Source organism: Acomys minous (assembly GCF_964271855.1).
Source record: "Acomys minous genome assembly, chromosome: 6".
Taxonomy (NCBI): Eukaryota; Metazoa; Chordata; class Mammalia; order Rodentia; family Muridae; genus Acomys; species Acomys minous.
This window is the reverse complement of record NC_140487.1, coordinates 78,365,149-78,386,159: the sequence shown is the minus strand read 5'-3', so window position 1 is coordinate 78,386,159 and position 21,011 is coordinate 78,365,149. Positions and strand designations below refer to the sequence as shown.

General features: G+C 43.7%; 1 pseudogene across 1 annotated transcript in view; it reads right to left on the bottom strand.

The window, feature by feature from the left end:
• LOC311599671 (small ribosomal subunit protein eS6-like) overlaps positions 1-20,732 on the bottom strand; it is a 35,821-nt pseudogene extending 15,089 nt beyond the window's left edge. The window contains exon 1 of the transcript in view: positions 20,648-20,732. The product of the transcript in view is annotated as a small ribosomal subunit protein eS6-like (transcript). The remainder of the gene's footprint in view (positions 1-20,647) is intronic.
• Between the last annotated feature and the right edge of the window lie 279 nt (positions 20,733-21,011).

Below are 21,011 nucleotides of genomic sequence, written 5' to 3'. Positions count from 1 at the left end.
GCACTCTGAGCCTATTGCTTCTGCTCCTAAGTGCAGAGGGGGCAGGCATGGGCCAGCACACAGGAGTACCTTCTCTCTTTTTTGCTTCCTAACTTTTGTGAAATCCTCAGGTCTTTTCAGCTATTTCCCTATTGAGGTTTAATTACATTCTAGATTGCTTTTCCTCTGGTCCTTCTTTTGTTTGAATTCATCACACACACACACACACACACACACACACACAGACACACACATGCACACACACAGACACACACACACACACACACACACACACACACACACACACACACACACCAGATACGCACACACAGACACACGCACACACACACACACACACACACATACACACACACACACACAGACATTTTCTTTGAACCTGGAGATCTAAGATATTCAAACTACATTTTGGGAGATCTCGTGTTTCTAATAAAGTTCTCCACCTTTTCCCAGCACGTTTGTCTTACTTTGAACTAATAAAGTTTTGGTAGTTGTTTAAATAGACTAAATGTCACACTTTAACTAGAAAGAGAAGGCTCTACCTGACTGACCTATTTTTCATCTGTGGTTTGGAAAAAGGCAAGATTAGCATGGATATTGCATTTTCAAGGACCTCACCACTATTAAATAGACTGTTAAGTGCATTTTATGGCTGGAGAGTCTGTTCCCAGTTCAGTCTCCAAGACATGTTAAGTTCATCTCTACCTGCTACATTGAACACTCACTGACTAAAACCCTGGCTGCAGTGGAATATCCATGCTCTGTATCTTTTAAGTACATAACTCTTAAATATTTTAGGGTGAGTAAATGCTACTCAATAAAAGTCCCAAGAATGTGTTGTCCCTCCAGAAAGACACACTGTGCTGGCGTTCCTCAGAGCTGCGCATCCTTTGCTCCATTAGCTCCTGTGTCTTAAGTTCCAGATGCTGGAAAAACAACACAGTCACTCATAAAGTGAGATTACAAATCCTACTTAAACCAAAGAAAGCAACACTGGCTGGTACAAGCTCCATCCCCCATATCAATTCAGTTTGTTCTCAGGTGCGGGAACCGTGACAGCAGTTAATGGGCCAGCGCTCCAAACAGAGTTGATGTTCTACTGTGCATTCTCACAAAAAAATTCAGGTTGACTGGTTTAAAAGAAAAAACAAGAAACATACTCTGAGCCCGATTTGGTGGTACAGGCAATCTCAACTCCTGGGAAGTAGAGGCAAAGCCCCATGCAAATTTGAGGCCAACCAGAACTGCATAGTGAGACTCTTTCTTTAAAATAGAGAAATAAAGCAAAGCAATAAATAAATAAATAAATTAATTAATTAATTTTAAAAATCCCTCAAAACTAAAAAGCAAGCAACCACCCAGAGGACCATTCACCTAACCATTTGTAGCTTTGTTTATTTGTTTGAAATAGGGTCTCACTTTGTAATTCAGCTTGAATTTAAACTTCCTTTAAAGTCCAAGCTTATCTCAAACTTACAGTGATCCTCCTGTCTCAGCCTCATGGCCTCATTTTGCCTTTAAAAAAATTATTTAGGTAGCTTTGAATACAAAAGAGCCATCAATAGACGAGTCCAAAAGTAAAAAGTAAAGCTGCTTGTTAACATTTTTCTGTCTCCTCCCACCACAGAAGTAACTCTTGTTAGAGAGCTTTCTTGGGGGACTACTTCCTTGTCTACTTTTAATTCATTTGGCATGCCAGAACTTTGATGTGCTGGCATCTCCATCTATCTCAGTGTAACAATAGGGGACCAACAGGGGAAAGGGGAGGGCCCAGGGTCCCTTCACCCAAGCCAGCATTCATTTAGAGGACTTTCAGCCTTGACTTCTCCCATCCCAAACATATGAAACTGTTCCTTTCTCTTTCTCCATGGTTTGGTTTTCTGTCTTTCCTGGTCATCAATTCTTTGTTAATTGTGCCAGGGAATGACACACTGGACAATCCCTTGGACAACCACTGCCATGCTACCTTGTTTTATTTCTTGAGATCTCTCATCAGGGATTTGAGAAGACCTCTATTCAAAGGCACATGACTGACTGAAAAGAGAAGAGAAAGTCAGAAGTGACTGTGACCCATCCTGTACTCCAAGGGCCCCTTCTAATTGATGGGGGCATCCTTACCATGGCTAGCATGGTGGGAACCTAATCAATCCCCACATCCAGTCCCCAGGCTTCTTTACCTGGACTGTGGGGTGGATGACACTTCTGACTTGCAAATGTCCTATCTACGCATGCCCCTTCCCCTAGCCCAGGCTCTCCAGCCACCATGTTGTGTTGTAGACTCCCCTGTTGGCCTTGCAGGGGACAATGGGTTCTAGAGATGCCTAGAATGAGAAAGCTAAAAAGGAAATGGCCAGAGCACTGGCTGTAGGGTTATCAGTGGGGCTGTGGATGGGGCACAGAGATAGAAAGTTTTCTTAAAGACAGAAAAGGCCCTGGATTTCATTCCCCATACAGAATTTGCAGCCATCCAGAGCCAGGCGCTAGATAAACTGCTGCCAGTAAAATCTCGAGGCAAAGGTCAGCTTGCTTAGGTGCTGCAGACTAGGGCCCCACTGGGTCTCAATGCCTGTTCTTTTTGCTCAGCACCTCCCAGGCTGTTTTTCTCTATTCTCTCCTCCTTGATATCTACTTTTGTTTCTACCCCATCATACTTTTGTTTTCACTTTCAAGTTGCTATGACTCAAAGGCTAAGGAAAAACAGCATTTCATATTCTGTAGATTATGGGTAAATGATTCACTCTGGTTGTTTATCGTTCTTGCTTATAGATTGTAAGTTTGATGTATAAAAGGTCAAAGGTAGCGTCTACTTTCTTTTTTGAATAATGGATCTTATAAGAGTAGGAATTCATTAAGGTCACAGGATGTTATAGAGTCACATCTTATATCAATAAGATGATGTGATCTTAGTGATCTGAACAGGATCTACCTTCTTTTATGGTCACTAATGAGAAATAAATTTGTAGGTACCCATGCCCTTCGCAGTAACCTCTCCAGAGGATGCTCTGGGGAGAGAGACAAAGAAGATCTGGAAGGTGTTTCCATACAGCTCTGTTTGACTTACAATGGATAGTCATCAAAAGCTCCCAATACTGTTCCCTTACCCAGGGGGATCTCTTTAGCTCATAAGCCATAAGAAAGGGCCACATATTTTTCTACTCACTTGCCTGGCCTAAGTAAGTCTCCACAGATGTGAACAGATTCTGGCACAGATTGAGAAACTGTTGACGCAGGTTCTTATGTTGCCTAAGAGCTTCACAGTTTCTTATGAGTGTTGTCAATAAAGGAAGCACTCTCCGGGGAGCCCTAAAAGCAGCAGAACTGTGCAAAAGGTGTAGCAGGCACCTCTCACTGCTGTAGAGTCAGAACAAGAAGGGTCATGAAGTCAGACTGACCTGCTCTGAGCACCTGGGTGATTCTCCTTCTAGGTTCTGGCTTCCCATAGTTAAAGGGGGAGGGTGGAGGTGGTTTCTAGTTTGGTTGCTTCTGGTGCTGCCTGTCTACTTCAGGCCCTACCCCTCTGGGCCTGGTCATGATGGCCAGCCAAGTCATATCTGGAGGATGGAGGATGCTGTTATCCTAGTGGCCAAGAGCGTTCTTACAGGTGTCCACTGGACATACCACAAACCCTTCAGTCCTAATGATCTCGAGGACTATAATCACTTTTCCTTTCACTTACATACCCTTTGCCCTACCAGGAATGGCTTTAAACCTCTCCCTATTAAGGATCCTTCCACTCTGTGCCTGAGCAATATCTTGAAAATGCTGCAAACTTGAATCTTTGGCCTCACGGTTGTGTAGTGAGATATAATAGGGAAAGTGGATATGAAAAGCCAGTTTCTTTTGAAAAATGGGTGTGAATGCAGTCCCAGCAAACATATGAAATCTTGTTGGCTGAGTCTAAAAAGATCCCCATGAGTTGTATGTAACTTGTTTCTATTTGGTGACACTAAACTCTGGACCAAGTCACAGATATGAAGCCTGGATAGGAATAAGTCATCTTCCACAAAGGCCTCCAGCCTGATCTCTGGGTACTGCATAGGAATTTGATGGGCACTAGAGGCAAACTTTTGAGGGAAGACTAATCCTGTCTATCAGATGTGACTAATAATGGGCTAGTAGGCCTGGGTTTGTGAAAGTTCAGAAGGAAGTGTAAGAGTCCATTAAAGAATTTATCAGAATGGTTCTTATGGTCTGTGGTTATCTGGGGCTAAAGAGTCATCTGTGGTTAACAAAAGATAAGAACCACTGCTGTGAAACCCTTGCTTTACTGGAACAATTAACACTGGTTAGCTAGGTATGCTCGGTAGTTTTGTTTTGTTTTGTTTTTGTTAATTTGACACAAACTAGAGATATCTGGCAAGTGGAGTCTCAAATAAGAAAATGACACCACCACCACCACACTCCCTACACACACCAGACTAGCCCATGGGCACATCTATGGGCATTTTCTTGACTGATGATTGATGTGGGAGGGTCCAGATCACTGTAGGCAGTGCCACTCCTGGGCTGGTGGTCCTGAGCACTATAAGAAAGTAGGCCGAGCAAGCCAAAAGGAACAAGCCAGTAAGCAGCATTCCACCACGACTTCTGTATCAGTTCCTGCCTCCAGGTTCCTGTCTTGAATTCCTTCAGTGACAGTGACCTGAGAAGTGTAAGATGAAATAAACCTGTTCCTCCCTGTGTTTCTTCCCTATGTCTTATGACAGCAATAAAAACTCTAAGGCATTGGGGCTGAGAGATAGTCTCTGATTAAGAAGGGGCCAGCATCACTGAGGTGGCTCTTCTGGCACATATTTCCTCAAGGTCAGCCCACAGACACTGTAGTCCAGTGAGGGCAAAAATTGCATCTCATGCTGGCAGCTGAACTTGGTAACGCATAAGGGTCTCACTTGATGGCATAAAAGCTGCAGGAAATGCCAGAACAGGGAGATAACCACCAAGGACAGTAGCAGCTGTAGAGTGGACCCAAGCAGAGTCTATAAGATAAGCTAACTATTTGTGCTCTGGAGGGCAAAAGCAGGGAAGTGGCGCTGTCCAGACCCTTTGGACTCCAGAAGATCATAAGTGAGTCCCATATGTTGGACACAGAGTTCTGATTATAACTGTGCCCACTTCTTCACTCTTAGAAGCATTCTAATTGTTTCCCTAAGATTTTTTGCAAAGAACTAACACTTGGAGGACTTCTAGATAGGTGATTGATAGGTCCTAGAATGAAGAAGATAAATCCTGGCTCCTTGGCTTCCCCTAGCATAGCCCCTGGCAATTTGTACAATAAGCTAAGGATCTGGAGCCTGCTTGCCTCTGTCTCCAGCTCTGTGTCTGATCACTAGGTCATGTGAGACTGAAGCAGAGCAGTGCTCATGACATAGCATGTGCTCAATGAACTTGATAAATGCCACTTCTGGTGTCTCTCAGAGCTTGTGTGTTATCAAATACTAGAGGAGGAAACTGGGAGATGTCAGGAGACTGTGCCACGAATAGGTTCAGAAAGCACAACTTAGTCTGACCTCTTCCTGAGCTAGCTGCTCCCTGATGACAGAGTAGAAATATCCATCTAGGTAGACTGGGGAATAATGGTAGAGAAAGGGCAACCTTGTCCCAGGACTCCTCCATCTTCCTCCATCTCACTTCAGATGGGATGAAGTACTTCCAAGATTCCTCAAGAATCATCACTCAGCTGTCTGAGAACACTAGGTAGAACTATGTCCTCAGACTCTTGAAAAGACAAAAACTAGAAACATGATTTGTCAGAAAGGCATAGCTCCAACATCCAATGGAATGTTTTCTTTTAGGAATTCAAACCCACTTTCATTCGCAGAATCAACTTCTTAACAGAGCCTAATGAAAAAGAGAGGACATTAGGTTTCTCCATTTGCAGGTGCACACACAAGCTAATTGGAGACACAAGTGTCCGAGCTCTTGGTCAACCCAAGTATAGACAGGGTTTTGTGCTGGACATTGGTAAAGGCAGATTCTTCTGCCTGTTTGATCATAGTTGCTCATTGCCACTCACTGACTAACATAAAGTTTAAAGTCTAAAAGAAAAGATTGTTAGTGCCTGTTCCTAATGAATAAGACTCACCTGGACAGTTATAAGGAGTGTAGGTACTTCGAGTTTTGTAAGTCATCGCTGGACTCAACAGTGAGTCTCCCATTTAGCATAGCCCACTAGCATCGGCTTTATAGAGGAATAACGTCATTTGTGGATATATTACATTCTCATGCTGTTTGAGATCCCTGAGAAGTTGACTCTGAAGGCATGGTTAATATGAAAGTAAATTCCAACTATTCAATTTTACCAATGATGACTCAAGAGCCAGATGCTGGGATGAAAACCTACAAGCTCAGAGAGGCAGAGAAAGCACCCTGCTTAGCTGACACCCCAAGGGGAAAAGGCAAAAAGCCAAAAGCCCAAGGCCAAAGGCTTGCTAGCTCATCTGACAGCCCAGGAGGGAAAAGCCAAAAGCTAAACGCCAAAGAGCTAAAGAGCTCCTTCTTCTCCACGCTGTCTTAAATACTTTCTCATCCCTCCTATCTACTTAATCTCAGTCAGCTGATTTCTTGCTCCACCTCTTGACCTATAGTTAATTTTATTAAATCCTGTTACAGAAAACTCTTGGATTAAAGGTCTGTGCTAGGGCTGAGCCACACCATAATCACCTGCTTGCAAAAACAGAAAATTCTTGGATTAAAGTGGGTGTTAGGGCTGAAACAAAGCAAACAAGCAACAAGTTCTTACAGTTCCCAGTCTCAGAGTTCACAATGGGATCAAATATCCTGCAACAATTTGGCCTTCCTACTTCAGACCTAAGCATGTTTTGTCTTGAAATGTTCTCCAAAGTCCTCTTTCCTGAATCAGGCTGGGCCCCTGGCTCTGTGACTTGGAGAAAGGAGAACAACTGAATGGCCAGTCGGTTAAGGCCTATGACTACTACTTTTCTGTAGGGGACGGGCTATATGGCCAATGTTCTTCCATCTTGTCAGAGCCTAGGTTCCTATTTCTCCAGCAGTCTGCCATTTATCAGAAGCCAGCGGACCCTGTCGTGGTTCGGCAGTTAGACTAAAGACAAGATTTAGACAGAGCCACCCTGTTGTAGTTTAACAGTTAGATTAGATAAAGATGGCAAAATATTTGGTGTGGCAGAAGGTTGTGACCTGCTTGGAATTCCTCGCATCTTGAGATAGCCTACAGCTGGGTTGCCATAGCAATATGCTTCTCTGTCCCCTGCCTTATAAAAGCTCTGAAATTTCTCAATAAAAGGGGTTTGATCAGAATCCAGACTTGCCCCCTTCTTTGTGTCTTGTGTTCTGTCCCTATACAGGAAAATTCTCTTCCCGAGTGTTAGTCGAACCCCGGTGGGCCGGGGCAGTTTGGCGCCCAACGTGGGACTCGGGAACAGAGAATTCACCTGTCCGTTGCCTTTCTGGACCGGCCGGTCACCCTGGATGGCCACAGACTTCACGCCCTTGAGACAGATCGGCACAGATCGCCGCAGACTTCATGTTCGTGAGTCAGATCAACTTGGATCGCCGCGATTTTCCCAATCGTGAGACAAATCGATTAAGGTAAGACACGGCGACACACACACACACATATGGGACAGGCATTAAGTAAACATTAGCTTTTCTTACAGGAATTCAAACAGTCCCTCAAGACACAGGGAACTCGGGTATTGCTTTATAATCATCATGCCAAATTTTATGTTTATGTGTATGTCTGTAAATTTGTTTAATTTTTAAAATATTGTTTCATTTTTTTCTATGTCTTGAGAGAGGGTCAAGCTTTACTCCCTGGCCAATTTTCTAAAACAGTGCAGCCCAACATGGCACACACAGCTCATGAGGCAGTAAGAGTATTGCCTCCACGGCAGGAGCAGGCCTTCCCAGGGCCTGGACCCAGGCACAGTGGCTGCCTGTGAGACTTGACTCTTACAGAACAGGCATGGCTATGAATACGTGGCCCGTTGGAAAAGTGCGGTCTAAGGAATAGAGTTTATTGCCTAAAACTTAGAGTTTTCTTGCTTAATTTTTTGCTTGTAAGAGACTAACAGTTTTCCAAACTGGTCTAAGAAATGGAGTTAATTCCAAACTCCTTAGCTACAAGGTATTTATAATTCTCTCGTTTCTTTCCTTAATGTTTACTTGAGATATTTCTAAAATTTTAGATTCTCAAAAAAGAGATAAACTAGTTTTGTCCTTGGAAACAGACATTTACAGCTGGGAGTTTCCAGCTTAGATCCAACTAGCTGAACAAGTCCAGGGCTAGAATTTCCTTGGGCCAGATAATTTTACGGACACTGCTCCTAGTTATCTGTGGGCTTGACTCCTACAGAGCAGAGATGGCTACAGACACGTGGCCAGTTGGAGAGGGAGAACTAGGAGGCTTATAGATTTCTAAACTAGGCTAGGGAATGTAGTTAACTACCTAGATCTTAAAATTTTCTTGTTTCCCTGATTAATTTTCGTTTGAGATATTTAAAGATGTTTTTACTAGAATTGGAATGAAACAAACAAGTCACAAGTCACGGTGGCACATGTCTTTAATCCCAACACTGGGAGGGGGGGCAGAGACAGGTAGATCTCTGCAACAGGGCATGGTGAGTCCCGACACTTGAGGATTAACGCAGGCGGAACTCTTGAGTTCCAACCTGATCTCCACAGGACGTAATCTACTTATAAGCTAAGTTACTTATAGAGATGTAAGTTTTTTTTAACTTACTTGAGACTTGGAACTTATGGGAACATTACAGCCAAGACTTCCCTCTTCTGTGACTGTTCCCAAAAATACTTTCAAAATTGTCATAGACCTTAAAAATTGTTTTTTCATTGTTCCCTTACATCCAAAAGATTGCCATAGCTTTGCTTTCAGTAGGCATTCTGTGAATGCCAGAGAACCAATGAAAAGATATTATTGACAGGTTTTGCCTCAGGGAATGGCTAACAGTCCCACCCTATGTCAAAAACTTGTAGCTACAGCTTTACAAAAGGTTAGAAAAAAATATACCAATTTATATATCATTCATTACATGGATGATATACTTATTGCTGAAAAGAATAGACAACAAGTGCTTTTGTGTTATGCTTTTATGGAAACCCAATTATCTCCGTCTGGTTTACAAATAGCTCCTAAAATATGAGTCCAAAAAGTTGATCCCTATTTGTATTTGGGATTCCAGCTTTTCCTTCTCAGGTAAAACACCAAAAAATAACATTGAGAGTAAATCATTTAAAGACTTTAAATGATTTTCAATAGTTGCTTGGTGATATAAATTGACTTAGACCTCATTTAAAATTAACAACTAGAGATTTATTGCCCTTATTCAAACTCTCACAAGGAGATTCCTCTCTAAACTCACCCCAGGAGCTTACAGCTGAAGTTAAGAAAGCCTTGACATTAGTGGAAGAGGCTATCTCCAATCAATTCATAATCTATATAGATTATGATAAGCCTCTAGGGTATGTCAACAAAACTTTTCAAAAACTTTTGTGACTCTTTTTCCATAAAGCATGTTACAGGTATTCCTTATAATCCTCAAGGACAAGGTATGGTGGAACGAGCTCATTCTATTATAAAAACATATTTACAAAAAGTAAAGAGGGGAAACTTTACCCCCAATCACCTAAAAATGCTTTGAGTCATGTTCTCTTTATTTTAAATTTTTTACTGCTTGATTCCAAAAGAAATTCCGAAGCCGATCGATTCTGGCACACTAAAAGTCATCCTTCCCTAGAGTGACATGGAAAGATCCTTTAACTGGACAGTGGAATGGACCCGGCCCTGTATTAATAGGGGGTAGAGGCTCTGATTGTGTTTTCTCGCAGGAACTTGATGCTGCACGCTGGCTGCCTGAGAGACTTGTGTGTCAAGTGGATGCTGGCATGGATAAGCTTGCTGATGATCTTGAGGTTGGAGGAGAAGTGCTATTTCTATGCTAACAACTCTGGGATCATTCAAGATAAGATTAAAAGGCTACTACTACAAAAAAAAAAAAAAAAAAAACCTGGAAAAGCACCAAAAAGAGCTCCTCCACAATCCCTTTGGAATGGGCTCCATGGGTTCCTCCCATATCTTTTCCCTTTTAGGTAGGTCCTTTGCTTGGCTTATTAATATTACTATCACTAGGACCCTTTCTCTTTAACAAACTCATAGCCTTTGTCAAACAGCAAGTGGATGCCATATGGGCAAAACCTATACAGGTCCATGTTCACAGGCTGGAGCTTACGGACTAAGGCTATTCAGATGAATAGCAGGCCACACCTTAGGCTTTTAGATGCCTTACCAGCTTTATAAAACAGCAGCTAGATGCTCAAGATCCTTGGGCAATACAGGTGCATTATCATAGACTTGACTTGGCGGACCAAGGCCATGATGAGCTTGAACACTAATGTGCTTCCTTTCCTCCTTTCTTGACATGGTGAGAATGGCATATACTCAGATATTGCCTGCCATGAGGCATGGGCACCTGCAAGGGGTATAGGACAAGGTACCAAAGGGGAAGGACCCCATCGTCAGACTCTGAGTCCCCTGAGAAGTAAAACCTGACTGCATAGAGGTTAATGTCAAAAACTGTCTTGTTGGGACTGCCCACAGAGAGCAGACCAGGACCTCCCTCTCCTCCTCAAAAAGACATCTTGACAGGCCAATCTGGCCCTAGGAGGATCAGGTCAATGCTTCCCCTCTCTGGTTAATGCCCGCTCCCTCCGGGGACCAAAGCTCACCCATATATGATGGATCCATCTACCTCCCCTTTCAATAAAGAGAAGGAGGACTTGTATCCTGATCTAAAGCTCTATCTGTATCTGCCTATTGTAGTCCTTCAAAACCAAAGCCTAGTTATATCAAGCCACTCTGTGCTGTGCAAAGACTGTCTTGTGTTCTCTATGACGTTTTCCAGGGAATCTACCAAGTCTGGTAGTTTGACAGGGAGTATTAACTTCTTATGCATCCAGTTTTATTAAGCTGTTGTTACTCAGCACTATCTTCCAAGCCAGACCACTGTACTAGCCTGGAGAAGATCATCGTTGGCCAGGCTTGTTGATTCTTGTTTGCCGATGCTATTATATATCTCATAATGAATGCTTGTCGAGGATGGAAAGGGAAACTGGAAAGCTTAAGGAAGTTATAAGGGCCTGAGCAAGTATGGAGAACATCAAAGTCCAATATATTGATGTCAAACCTCTGCCTAAATCAATGATTATTGATTTTTTTATCTGTTCTCCGTGACAAGGACTGACCTAAAGAACAGAAATGTACATCTAATAAAAATGTGTTTTGGGTTTGCTCACATTTTACCTAAATATTTGCACAGTAGTGAAAGTAATTGGCCAGTGTAACTGACCTTCTGGGTGTTCTGTAACTATACTTAAAGGCTACACTAATGTGGCTAGAGGGATTAAAAAGAAAAATACTTCTCTTCCTTGTCCTCCAAGGTCAAGTAGGGCTCAAGAGACTGTGGGACATCTCTCAGATGTGCTGTAACTGTGGAGAGCCACCTGTTCTCTTGTGGGGGAGGTCATGGAGAATCTGTCTGGTGAGCTTTAGCCAGTGTCCAGTTCATAAAGAGGAGGGTCTGTGCAGAGGAAAAATTTCCTCCAGGCTTCCAAGTGAAGCCATGGCCAAGCAAGGCATTTGTCTTATCCTCACGTAGGTGGAGCAACTAAAACAGGAAGACTATAAGGGCCTGACATCCTTCTCAAGCCCAAGTGACCCTCGAGGGCCAGATCCACAGCTGGCCTTGAAACTAAAAAATAAAAGTGATTAATTTTGGCTACCTCCTTGGGCTTAAACACATACCAGAAATATACAATTGAAGAATAAAACAACCGCCTGTTACTTTAACAGCTTAAGGGATCATACTATTCTGGCATTAGACTTAAAATGATATGAGATATTGTTTAGACAACTATTTCACTAATTGTTTCCTTCTTGATAAGAACAATGCTGTTCAGATATATTGGCTAGTCCCTCCTGTCACCACAAAACGCAGGCCCACTATTGTCTCTAAATGATGGTTAGGTTTTTTTTTTTCTCTTCCCCTCTCAGGGTGTTAGAGTGGATGAAGCTATGGTTCTCAACCTTCCGAACACGGTAATCCTTTAATATAGTTCCTCATGCTGTGGTAAACCCAATCATAAAATTATTTTCATTGCTACTTTATAACTGCAATTTTGCTACTGTTATGAATTGTAATGTAAATGTCTGTGTTTTCCAATGGTCTTGGGTGACCCCTGTAAAAGAATTGTTTGACCCCCAAAAGGGGTTGTATTACAGATGGTTGTGAGCCACCACTTGGGTGCTGGGAATCAAAACTGATTCCTTTGGAAGAGCACCAAAGCGCTTTTAACCTCTGAGTCATCTCCCAAGCCCTGTGCTTTTTATTTAGAGATGTCTCACTAAACGAGTTGCCCAGGCTGTCCTGGAATTTACTCTGTAGTCCAGGCAGGTCCAATTCTGCCACTTTTTATAAACGTTGGAATCAAGCCCAGGGCCTCCCGATGCTAACCGTTCTGTCTCCAACTCAAGCAGATTTTAAGCTCCTTTTCAGTGTTGTTGTTGTTGTTGTTGTTGTTGTTTGAGACAGGGTTTTTTGGTGTAGCTGGACTCAAACTCATAGAGACTCACCTGCCTTTGCCTCCCTGAGTTCTGGGATCACCAGGGAGGCACCCTCACTCCCAGCTTTCGTTTCAATATTTTAATAAAAACAGAATTTTAAAAAATTTTCAGCACTGTGTTCCAAACCAAAGGTTCACGATAAATAATAGTTGAACTAAATTAAAACTTTATTGATGTGGGACCTTTGGAAGACCAGCAAATGCTTTTATCCACACAGAGCCATATCTTTAGCCTTCTTGCCTCATTTTCAAAGCTAGTTGCATATTATCCCCATTCCTTTGCTCCAGCGGCTGTTACTACAGCTCCTCTGGCTCGAGGCACATTGCCATGATTCTAAGGATTCTTGTCCTTATGTTGGACCCATCTAACAAGCCAGGATTATCTCCTTTTCTCAGGGTCCTTCATTAAACCCTTCCTAGAAAGTCCTTTCGCTAAGGCAGGGGATGTGGCTCATTTGGTATACGGCTTAGGATGCAGGAGGCCCTGGGTATGACCCCTGCAGCACCACATAAATGGGATCTACTGGAAGATCTGAGCACTCCAAAGGTGGAAACAGGAAGATCAGGGGTTCAAGGGCACCTTTGACTACACAGCTAGTTCAAGGTTGGGGTACGGACTACGTGAGGCGATGTCTAATAAAAACAAAGAAGAGCAAAGCGCTTTTTGTCGTGTAGCATGTTTGTAAGTTCTGATAATTAGGCCATGAACACCTGTAAGAGCCTGTTACCCTAGCTTCCACTTTTAAAAAAATATGCATAATGGGGCTGGTGTAGTGTAGTGTAGTGCATTAAAGTGATTGTGTAGTGATTAAAAGACCCGAGCTCAATTCCCAAAGCTGACATCAGGTGGCTCACAAACACTTGTAACTCCAGCTTCAGAGGATCCATCGCCTCCTCAGGCATCTGCACACACACACACACACACACACACACACACACACACACACACACTTTAAAGACTATAAAAGTGTATCTTTAGAAGATGTGTATAATAAGAAAATCTGTGCCAGCAAGATGGCTGAGTGAGTCAAAGTATTTCCTGGAACCCACAAAGTGACAGGTGAAAGTCTTCTTCCTGAGATTGTACTCTGACCTCCACATGTAAACCATGGTATGCTTTTGCATGCATACATGCACAGATAAAAACACCAGAGAGGCACTGCGTACATAATTAAATACACACAGACAAACACACACAGGCACACTGAATGCACTCACCCTGAATGCACACATATACACTCACACATACACACAAACACATTGACACATATGCACACACACATACACTCATATACACATACTGAATACACACACTCTCGTAAAAACTTTTTTTGTTTGTTTTTTGTTTTTCAAACAAAGTTTCTTTGTGTAGCCTTGCCTGTCCTGGACTCGCTTGGTAGACCAGGCTGGCCTCGAACTCATGGAGATCCACCAGCCTCTGCCTCCCAAGTGTTGGGATTAAAGGCGTGTGCCACCACTGCCCGGCATAAGGTAAAAACTTTTAAAGGATTTCTATAATACAGGGGCTGGAAGATGGCTCAGCAATTAAAGGTGCTTGTGGCCACACCTGACGACGTGGGTTCCATCTCCAGAATCTACACAATGGAAAGAAAAGACTGACACCTAAAAGTTGACTTCTGACCTCCACATGTGCATGTACACACACACACACAAAGTGCACATACATACACACATACACAAAGTATGCATGCACAACTACACATACACACAAACAAACAAACAAATAAAAACAACTTAAAAATTAAAATGGAAAAGGAATGGAAGCCTGAAGGTGGTGAGATAGAAAGATGGGAAGAGATCAGAATCTAACAGCTCTGGCCCCTGCTCTGCAAGGTCTACTCCCACACAACTAAAAGTTGTCATTGCTGGAGGAACAATGAACTAGACTGCCATTACCCACAGCTAAACAATTCTGGAATATTCCTTTTGTTGTCGGTGGTGGTTGTTTTTTGTTTTCTCAAAACAGGGTTTCTCTGTGTAGCCCTGGCTGTCTGGAGCTCACTCTGTAGATCAGGATGGCCTCAAACTCAGAGATCCGCTTGCCTCTGTGCTGGGATTAAAGGAGTGTGCCACTACTGCCTAGCTTCTGGCATATTTCATTGTCTGAGATGTTAACGTTGTGTGTCACCTTCGATCTCCTGGCTAGCTCCTGCACATCACTTCCAAGTATGTTCATGCGCCTCTCCTTGCCTTCCTGAGTCCTCCTCTGCTTACATGTCCTGTTAGCCCTCTGCCTGCCTATAGTCTCAGTGATGACAGATGCCACACCTGCCTTTCTCTTCGCTGAAACCCATGCTGCATACAGGACGCTGGCAGAAAACGGCCTCCCCGTGCTCAGGTCACCTTTCTTTCTCTTGGCTTTTTTATCCCGGGCAGATTCTTCCCTCATGGGAAGCAGATGGCTACCAGTAGCTTCAGGCTCACCTTTAACCAACTTGGCAACATTGATGGAAAGAGTGTCCCTCTTACATTTGGTCCATAAAAAGACCTGGCCTGATCTCATTGGCCTAAGCTGAGCTAGGCATGGGCTCCACAGCAACTTCTTCTTCTTCTTCTTCTTCTTCTTCTTCTTCTTCTTCTTCTTCTTCTTCTTCTTCTTCTTCTTCTTCTTCTTCTTCTTCTTTGAGACAGGGTCTTGTTAAGTAACCCAGGCTGACTAGTGCTCGATCACTATTAAGCTTCCAACTCCTGACAGTCCATCTACATCCTGAGTACAGGACTGTGCCAGTTCAACATTTTATTTTCCTTTCTAGTACTGGGAATTGAATCCAAGGCCTCATGAATGTGCTCTACAACTGAGCTAGAGCCGCAGCCTTACCTCCAGTAGTGACTTCTAGAACACAGATGGAGGGTCAGCCTTGCAAGTAGCACTTGGGATGCAGAAGGGAAGTGTTTGCAAGAAAACTGAAGCTTTGAAAGTAGAAAGTGGAAAACAGATTCTAGACAGTAAAGTAATGCTGATCTTGACATCAGAGATCGAGGGACACACAGAATCTTCTGTTTTCAGGCAGTGTCTTACATGGTCAGCAGTTACTTTTCTGTCCTACCTGGACAACAGAAAAAGTCCAAGGCCTGCTGTGTCTCAAAATAAGAGCTATAAAATGCACCAGGATACAACAGCAACTGCCCATCATGCACCAGTCCTTATTGCAGCAAACTGAAACAGGTTCCTGGAAGGCACTGGAAGGGGAAAGGCTGATCTGTGGGTATTAAATTACAATTGGGTAGGACTAAGAAGTTTGATGCAGTCAGTAGGGCGACAACAGATGATGATCACATGCTATAACCTCAGCAAGGTAAGGAAAGGCATTTGAATGCTTTCACCACATAGAAATGTGTTTGAGGAGATAGCTATGTTTAACCTGACCAACACTACATGCATCAAAACATCACATGGCACTCCTCTCAATATGTATGATTTTATGTTTCCACGTACCAATTAAAAATGAATCTAATTTTAAAGACTACTATATGCTAGGCTTAAGAACAAGAAAGATGCCCTGCCCTGAGGACACAGGAGTGTGAGATCGGGCCCTGCCCTGAGGACAAGGGAACAGGTCCTGATCCAGGGCTCTGAGTGGACCTTACCCCAACATCTATGTATGACCTGCTGGAACACATGAAGGGGCTGGACCTGCAGGTTCAAGGATTAAGAATCTCCTTGACATATAGCAACAACAGGATATCCAACTGCAGTCCTAGTGAGGATAGTGTAGGCCTCAAACCAGATCCATGACTTGTAGCAATGAGCATTTGAAAGTAAGCATATGTGGACAAAAGTCTATACTGCGTGATATACTACAGCTTCTGTGACAAGACTTTTTTGTTTGTGTGTTTGTTTTATTTTACTGTGGGGAGGAGAGGGATTTTGGTGTATGACGTGTAAATCATAGACATTCAATAAAAGTAAAAAAAAAAACAAAAACAAAAAACAAAAAGAACAAGAAAGATATGGTAAGAGGAGATAGGATTGATCCTAGAGGCCTGATGAGCCAGGGCTATTCCCAAAGGATGCTGAAGACCCAGGCTGGGTATTTTAAATCAAGTTAAAATGGATATCAAGGATAGATAAAGATATATGTTTGAGAAAGAAGAAAAGATACCTCTGTATTTTTCATAAGTAGAGGGGAAATTTGGGCCAAGGCTTGATGCAAACATGTAACCCATCACTTTGAAGGCCAAGGCAAGCACATTTTTTTAATTATGTGAGGGGGGCAGATAGAGTATGAGTACATGAATAAGAACATGGCAAGATACCAGTGCATGTGTAGAGGTCAGGGAACAACCCTGCGGAGTTGGTTTTTCCCTTCCACAATGGATTTCCGAGATCAAACTCAGGTTAACAGGCATGGCGGCAAGCACCAAGCTTTATTTGTCGAGTCATTATTGCCAGCCCCAGGTAAGAGAATCTTAATTTTAAGGCCAACCTGGGATGCTGTGCTAGTTAACTTTTATCATCAACTTGACACATCATAGCGTCAGCTTGAAAGAGGAAATCTCAATTTAGAAATTACCTGGATCAGACTGCCTTCAGAAAGTCTGTGAGGCATCCTCTCCACTGCTAATTGAGGTAGGAGGGACAGCCCATTGAGGTACCATTCCTTAGGCCCTTAGGCGGGTGGGCCTGGAGTGTATGAGAGATTGCATAAAAGCTGAGCGAACACCCAAGGAAAACCAGTAGGCAGTGCTCCTCCATGATTTCTGCTTCCAGCTTCCTGTCTCGAGTTCCTGCCCTGACTTCCTTTAATGAAGGATGGTTACCTGGAAGTGTGAGCCAAATGAACCCTTTCCTCCCAAGCTGCCTGTTGTCAGAGAGTTTTATCATAGAGACAGAAAGAAACTAGAGGGCCTGCATAACAAGTTTGAGACTGAAGTAAACATCATTTCACTTTGGACGGAAATGAGCCTCATCTTCCTCCCCTCTGTGCTCCTCTCTCCACTCCATAGTCATTATGTCATAGAACACAAACAGAAATGATGCCTAGCCAAAACTTCTCCCTAACCCAGATGGCAGCCAAGCCTCCTCTTTCACTTCACTGATGGTGAGTTTCAGTGCTCTGACCAGCATCTCTGCAGATCCAGAAAACTAATCTCATGACAGTTGCTTCTGACTCCAGCTGCCTTCTCTTCCACACTCTGGTTTTTCATTCATCTTGGCTTCATGGTCAATCCAAACATGGCCTGATGAAGCAAAGGTATGTTAAGTGACACCTTGTTTGTGCAGAGGAGAAAATGAAGTATGATTTAGATTTTTCCCAAGGGGACGCAGCTGGTGAGGGACAGGATTGGCCAAGAAGTCAGATTTGTTTTCTCCTTCACGTAGCTATGGCTGTCCTGGAAGTCGCTCTGTAGACCAGGCTGGCCTCAAATGCAAAGGTCTGCCTGCCTCTGTCTCCTGAGTACTGGGATTAAAGGTGTGGGCCCTCACAGCAGGCCATCACTCAGCCTCTTCCTCAGGTGCTGTTATGTAGGACATAAAGGAGGGAGACTTGGGTGGCAGTGACCAGTCAGTGACACATAGCATAACTCGGAGAGTTTTAAATCCTTTACTACCTATTACTCAGTAGTCTGACTTGGCCCTCGAAGGTCACAAATTATAGAATGGATTGTGAAGCTGTTGTGGAATGCTGACCTCCAGGCGTGGAATGACCTGTGATTTCTTAATGTCATAGCAGCTGTGATCATTCAAATGAGGCACACACAAGATTGGGCCCATTATCTTGTGGCATGGAGGAATAGATCATGAGGCTCCCACAGGATCTATAGACAATGAACGGTCATGGGTGGGAGCGGAAGTGCTTCTAAGGCCCTGTCTTCTCCGGCACTATATAGGCAGTTAATGGCTTCTGAGAGAGACATTTTCTTGAGAGACATACCCTCTGATAAGATGCCCACACTCCTGTAAGTAACTCAGTTAAACTCATTGGTTCAGCAAACTATACTTGGGTGGAATTGTTTCTGTGGTCTGTTGATGTCCCATCTAGGATGAGCAGACATTTGTTCATCTCCCCAGGGAAAATTCACCCAACACTTAGCACCCTCCATGGATATGATGGAACTGAAGCTGAATTTGGGAGGAGCATGTATGTGGTCCATGCTGTGGGTGATGAGACTTGTACCTGCAGGGGAAGTCCCTGGACAACCATCCCCACCCACTGGATGAAATGGTGCGCTGGTTAGTTTATGTCAACTTGACTCCTATTAAAGTTGTCTGAAAGGAGGGAACCTCAGTTGAGAAAAGGCCTCCATAAGATCCAATTGTAGGGCATTTTCTATTTTTCTTTTGCTTTCTTTTTCTTTCTTTTTTTTAATACAGGGTTTCTCTGTGTAGCCTTGGCTATCCTAGACTCGCTTTGTAGACTAGGCTGGCCTTGAACTCACAGTGATCCACCTGCCTCTGCCTTCCAAGTGCCGATCTTTTTTTTTTTTTAAGGGCATTTTCTTAATTCAAGACTGATGGGGGGAGGGCCAAACACATGGTGGGTGATGCCATGCCTGGATTGGTGGTCCTGAGTTCTGTAAGAAAGCAGGCTGAGCATTCCTTCTTGGCCTCTGTATCATAAGCGCCTGCCTCAGGGTTCCTGCCCTGTTTGAGTCCCTGTCTTGGCTTCCTTCAGTGATGGACAACAATGTGAAAGTGTAAGCCAAATGTACACACCCACCCCAAGTTGCCTTGGCTGTGGTGTTTTGTCATAGCAATAGTATCACTAACTAATACAAATGCCCTGCCTTCTCACTGCAATAGCAGTTGCATTGGCTCTGTTAGGGGTGCACAGATATGTGAGTAAGGCTGCACCATCTGAAGGTGGAGAATCCCTGGGGAGAATTCCAGATTGCCACTCTCTTCTACGTGTTATGGGCTGACATGCCTGCTGGATCAAGGTCTGCGGACACTTCCAAAACAGCCGACAGACCAAGTTGACATCCTAGAATGTAGCAAAATTGGGGCAGGACTGTAAGCAGGTTGAACTGTCAGTTGGGTGACTTTTGCTCTAAGCAATAACACATGCAGTTGACATTCAGCTGTTTGCAAAGAAATTATCTAAGAGGAAGTTATAAGGAGAAAAAAAGGATGCTGATGCTATCCCCAATACTAGCATTTGAGTTGCCAGAAAGTGGGGAAAAGATAGATGTGAGGGAGGTGGTGGCTTGATATTTCTCATAGCTGAGAAGTCAGAGGTGAAAGAAAGCACAAGTTAGATCTGCACTAAAGAGTTCTTCCTGGGGGAAGGAGCTAGTGAAAGGACTCAGAAGGTAAAGGAATTTGCCACCAAGCCTGATAACCTGATTTTAATAACCAGAACCCACGTGGTGGAAGGAACCAACTCCAGCAAGTTGTTCTCTGATTCCATGTGAATGCTGTGCACTTGTGTACACTTCTTCCATAATTCATTTTTAAAGACTTATTTACTTATTATTATGTCTACAGTGCTGTCTGCTTGTACCCCTGCATGCCAGAAGAGGGCATTGGATCACATTATAGATGGTTGTGAGCCATCATGTGGTTGCTGGGAATGGAACTCAGGACCTCTGGAAAAGCAGTCAGTGCTCTTAACCACTGAGCCATCTCTCCAGCCCTCTCCATAATTAATTAACCAGTTAGTTAATGAATTAGTATACCTCTCAGATCTGACCTGTAATACAGAGGAAAGAAAAATCCTGAATTCGCCCGCCAAGCAAGACCACTGTGCGTCCTTTTCAGAGCTTTCAGCAGCTGGGGACTGTACCTACCGCCGACTGGGTGCCCGAATGGCACCTAGGCTTTCTGTGGGCTTGGATTGGGTGAATGGCGGGGGGTGGGGTCTGAGGTCCCAATCCCCCTGTTTCCTATAGATTTCCCTAGTCCAGGAGGTTTGAAGTACCTCTGGCGCAATTTCAGTCCCAAGTACTGAGTTTGGACCGCTAGGCAAGGCCGCTGCTCAAAGTTCCTCACTTAACAGTCTGGGTCCTGTCCTGGCGCTGGGGGACTAGTCTGTTGTCCTCCCAGGGGTACTAGATGACCGGAGGTCTGACTCACCCGTGGTCCATACTGTGTTAGTGTCTGTAGTCTCTCCCCTGCAGATCAGGCAGCGTGAGTCCTCGTCGCTGCCATCTTGAACCATGTTCATAGCAGCACTAACCAAGGACAATACAAGCAGTAAACAGCAAACCCCTACTCTGATCTAGCCAATGGACAGGACATTCTCCACAGTTATGTGGAAAGCAGGGACTGACTTTGACATGAACTCTGGTGTCCCATATTTGACGACCTCTCCCTGGTGGGGAGGCCTGGTAGCACTCAAAGAAAGAATAAGCAGGCTACCAAGATGAGACTTGATAGCCTATGACCATAAAGTGGGGGAGGAGATTCCTCTCGGTCATAGACCTAGGGGAGGGGAATA